General features: G+C 32.8%; 1 long non-coding RNA gene across 1 annotated transcript; it reads left to right on the forward strand.

Moving 5' to 3' along the window:
* The first annotated feature begins 1890 nt into the window (after positions 1–1890).
* Positions 1891–5070, forward strand: LOC114075130. The gene is made up of 2 exons (XR_003575495.1): positions 1891–3047; positions 3381–5070. It is a non-coding gene; the product is annotated as an uncharacterized LOC114075130 (long non-coding RNA).
* The last annotated feature ends 328 nt before the right edge of the window (positions 5071–5398 follow it).

The following is a 5398-nucleotide window of genomic DNA, read 5'->3' on the forward strand; positions in this document are numbered from 1 at the left end:
ATGTTGTGACGGATGAATGTTGCTACATATAATCATATATAGCAACATATGACTCAAATGTTGCTACATATAATCATCTGTTGCAGCATATACTTTTAAATAATGATTATGTGGGAGAGTGCTTTTAGATGTATTTGATGTGGCAACGTATGCAACAAATGTTACTACAGGCGAATCAGCTGTAGCAACATATGACTCAAATGTTGCTACATATCATCATCTGTCCCAATATACTTTTAACTTAATGATTACGTGGGAGTGTGCCATTAGATAATACCTTTTATTTAATAATTACGACTCTTCAGTTCACTCTGTTGAAACTTCATGTCTAGCAATATTTCAAATTTGTTGGCCTTTATAAGAACACAAGAAGGGAGAGATAAGTGAAAAGTTGTCTTCTCTTCTTCTCTTCTTCTTCATTCTCAAAAATGGCTTCAACTAGTTTAAACCTCTTGGAATCCCTCTAGACTGAACTAGTTATTCTTAGCGTTGAAAGGGTTTCTTCCTACTCTCTAGAAGATTTAGTTAGTGTTAAATTTTGTTCTAGGTTTCTCAATGAAGTTTGTAATAAACGTTCTGTATATCAGAAGGTTACATTGGCCAGCTTTCCCACTGAACCTACATGGACGACGAATCAACATGCCGTGTCTTTCATAAATATTTGCATAGCATTGGAGAACTTAGAAGCCTTATACAGAAAAGGCGTGGTAATTTTACTGTTTTTACTTCTTTTTCACCTTGCATTAATTTATTTTGTAATCTTAATGTGTTGTCTCTTTTATAGTTTGATTTTTCAATTGTAATAATCCAACTTCACTGTGAATGATTAAAAAAAAAACAGCAGAAGGTGGCCACTATGGTGCAGAGCATGTGCTTGCCGTAATTTCAATCTTTGAAGGCTGTATTTCCATGAGAGAAGGCTTGATGTACATTGCAACCATGAAAAAAACATGTAGTAATAGTAGAAGATGTCGACACTATTTGCGGTGTATTTTAAATTGATTGTGGGTGCAAGAACCTAATATTTTGGGTGTAAGAACATTTGTTGCACTGTGCATCAACCCCAACAAAATGCCCGCAGATTGGTTGGCCTAGAGGAAGTGACGATGAAGACGATATTCATTGAGAATTGTGTATTTGTGATTTAGAACTAGATTATCTAGTTAAATTTCGTCCACATACTACTGTGTGGGAATAATTTAATTTAATTTGTGTTGAAGAAGATGTTAATTTTATTGTTTTTGTATTTTCTGGCAACATATTATATTACATATGGTGAAAATATTGCGTTCACTTGTTTTGTACTTATTTTAGAATTATGTTATAACAAATTCTGGTCGTACACAACACTCTCCATTGTTATACCTTATTATTATTGATTATTTATGTTCTACATAACTAAAATTTGGTTCAAATTTCCATTTTCCTTTCCTAAATCGATCAAATCGTCTATTAGTGTCTCCTTGATTTTTCATCTGTAGCAACATATGCAGTTTCTGTTGTTAAATTCGCAACATATAACCAAACTATTGCAACATATAATTATAATAAATGACTCTTTTGGGACTTAAATTCAATTAAATTGTCATGTAATTCGATATGTAATACCAATATATAGTCCTACAATATGTCTAAGTAACAAATTATGGTCGTTAACAACACTCTCCATTGGATTATAGCAATTATATTTATAAAGACAATCATCTCACTAATTCATCATACATTGTCCTAGTAAATCCATATGTTAGTTATATAACAACCTTTTAAATCGTTGTTCCAAATGTTATACCTTATTATTATTGATTATTTATGATCTAAATCACTAAAATTTGGTTCAAATTTCCATTTTTCTTTTCATAATTCGATCAAATAGTCTATTAGTGTCTCCTTGATTTTTCATCTATAGCAACATATGCAGTTTCTGTTGTTAAATTCGCAACATATAACCAAACCCGTTGCAACATATAATTATATCAAATGAATCTTTTTTAAAAGTGGCCCAATGATAGGCAAATCCCATTCTTTTTAACATAAAGTAAAATAGGCCCAACCCATTCTAGAATACGTTTTTGTTTTCATTTTTATTTCAATAATAGGGTTTTCAAATTTTTCATCTTTGTCGCTTCAGTTTTGGCACCTTTTTTCACTCTCTCTGTCTCCTGGGATGTGTTGACACCCAATTTTGACCCTCCTGATAATAATTAATTTTCGAGTCTCTTCTATTGAAAGATCTAAAATAATTGGTTTTATAAAATTATAAGAATATTAAAGTTTACTAATTGTTTTTAGTAAGTTTTTTCACCTTTAATATTTTAGTAACATATGTCTTATATAATTGCGTACTTAATCGACTTATTTCGTAAACATTCCAAAAATCCTATCAAAAAGAATTTATTTTAAATATTTTACAAACTAGCTTAAGTATATAATATTTTACTTTTTTTTAACAATGACCACGTCGGTTATTTTATTTCGCTAAGATTAAGAAGCTCCTTAATTAATTTTATACTTTGTCTTATTTAAATCCTACTCAATTTCTCCGAATTAAATTGTTTGGCTAACTTCTTAATTCCCAATCCCCTGGCCAAATTTTAGCCGTCCAGCCCACCCCTTTCATTTCCCAGCCCATTCTTTCACTACCCAACATTCAGCCCCAGCCGATTTATTTTTTTTTACCCATTTTTAACCCGACCCACTTTCTTTTACTTCAACACAAAAACCCAACACTTCAACAGCCTCCCCAACATGACAAAATTCCCAGAAAAAAAAAAGAGCCAGCTCGTCAGGCAAAATAGCGCGTGGATGATGATGCTCAATGATCAACGTCTCCCACCTTAGTACGATTTCAGCAGCTAAGGGTTCACGCATCTCGTCCCTTTTCGGCATTTTCAGTGAGTGCAGGCTTTTGTATTGTACTTGCTCGTGCGGATATGTGACACGTCAAGCGGCACGGACGCCAAATCAATCTGAAGCGTCGACCCTCCTTTCCTCTTCAAGAGTAGTCTGATGGCCTCAGAAAAAATGGTTCGTCCATTTTTGTGAAAGAGGTGGAGGAAATTTTGATTTTTTTAGAACTAATGTATTCCGTTTCTAGCCTTTTTCCCCTCCCAAGAAAGCTTGCCCTAATCCTTTCCCTATATATACTTAGCTATCTCCACTGTTGAAGGGGAATTTTCCTTTTATTTCTTTTTGGAATTTTTTTCTATTTAGAGTTTTCTTCTGTAAAACTAAGAGGAGAACTTGGTATCTTCAAGTATCAAAATACCAACAGAGCTTGGTATTTTTTTTGAAAAAAAAAAACAATAGATAAGATTTTTGTTTTTTTGTTATGAGTTCCCTGTCGTGATCTGAAACTTTATCACCGTTCGTGTCCAATTTAGTAGGTGGAAGGTCGGCTCTAGTTCATCGTCCCAGTCGCTGCATCGGAGAAGGTAACACTTCCCCATATAATAGCGTTTTCATTTTAAATTTGAATGATTGTCCTTAAAATTATAAAAGTTTGTTTCCCTAGAATAATATTGTTTTGGATCAAGTTTTGGTGACTTCTCTTGTCTAGTTCACTATGTTTTTATTTCTTTCTTTCTCTTTAACATTGTGTGGATCATTTGTTGTTTACTTTTTTGGCTTTAAATAAAATATGTGACTATGAGTCTTATTGTCTACTTTATTTTTACATAGGGATCAGTTCCGTTTTCAATATTGGGTAATAATAGCACTGGGTCATGTCTCTGTCCGCTTAATTTTTTTTTTTGATGTTTTCAAAGGGTATACATTTCTTGACTGCTTGCCTACACTTCACCTAAAAATTTTGTCTCTTCCGTAAACGATTAGTTGTGTTGGTTGCGTTAGAACGTTGAATAGTTTTTTGTAGTCATTGTTAGTCGCATGTTGAACATCTAATCTAGTTCTGTTGACAAAGCTATATCGTCCTACCATTATTTTGTTTGTCGGTTTGGTTTGTGTTTATGAATAAACATTTCCTTTTACGTCGAACAACCCGTGGTCCCCTTTTTAGTTAAATGAGAAATTTGGGTTTTCACTTTTCTTTCCTTTAGAACGAGTAGGCTGCAAAAAACAAGCTTTATCTATATGTATTGCCTAAATTGGATTCTTGAGGATTATGGGTTGCACCTAGGCGATATTTTACTAAATAATATAAGTTCATGCAATGAAGAATGTTGTTTTGACTTATTTACTCTTTTTTCATTCTCATTTACCAGAAGTTTCACTCTCTTGGTGCTTGCTATAGAGTTTTGTTAGGAATAAGAGTGGACTAGTCGAAGCATGTGATCACTTTTGTCGTAATTCATTTATTCCAATTTATCACAGGTTGAAACATTAATTTTGTTTATTGTTGGTGTTATATTGTTAAAATCATTACAACTTTAGCTGTTTAAGATCTTTGAATTTTCATGTAGTTTGATTTGAGATCTCTTACAATATACTTTGTCCTCTACAGTGCTTATATACTTTGTCTTTTATAGTGCTTAAATTAAATATGGTATTATGCAGATTTTTTTTTCTCTTTTGTGTGTATTGGACCATAACTCTTTCTTACTAATTTGCTTTTATGTTCGCATATAAAATTGGCCGAGTTCGCGAGGAACTCATTTCTTACCTTGTATTCCAAGGAGCCGTAAAGGCTCGACTCCTTTAGTTCAAGTCAAGCAGTCCATAAAACCAAGGAACAATCCCAAGTTGCAAGAATTCAAATGGACCAAGGAGCTGAAGAGGAAGAAAGTGGGACATAAGTGCCCAAGTTTATTCCCTTACAATATGTGTATTATTGTTTTGGGGCCTAAGACTTTTGTCTTTATTTTTTGTATTTATTTTGTATTAATTATCTGTGTAGTCTAGGAAAGGTACTCAAGATGACAAATGGGTCAAAACCCCAAAACAGGTGGGTCCAAAATTGCGGTCAAGGCGAACAGAACCCGGATTTTGATCCAAATCTCTCTCCCTATATCTCTCTTACTTTATCGTCTATGTGTTTGCGTTTATTTGTAGTTAGGTAAAGGTTAGAAAAACTCTAAATCCCTGTCGAATGTCATACTGTTTATTGACTTAAAATAGAGCCAAGTCTTATAAATGATAATGTTTCAAACTTGTAAGTTTCGGTTAGATAAAAATTAAGAAACTCACTTTCAAACAATTTTCAAATTTTTAAACAAGTGTTAGCCAAATAAAATTAGTTTTCGGATAATTGCAAGTAAGCGAACGTCTTAGGTGATTTCAAAACCTTCCTAAGACGTTAATATGAATCCCCGAACCCCCTTTAAAGTTTACAAATGATTTTTTTTGTTCAAGTCTTTTGAAAACCACAATTATCTTGATTTATCTTCAAAAATTAAGTGGTGATTCTAAAAAGTTTAAAAACTCTTCAAATTAAATAATTTTC

The sequence above is a fragment of the Solanum pennellii genome, chromosome 12 (assembly GCF_001406875.1).
Source record: "Solanum pennellii chromosome 12, SPENNV200".
Classification (NCBI taxonomy): domain Eukaryota; kingdom Viridiplantae; phylum Streptophyta; class Magnoliopsida; order Solanales; family Solanaceae; genus Solanum; species Solanum pennellii.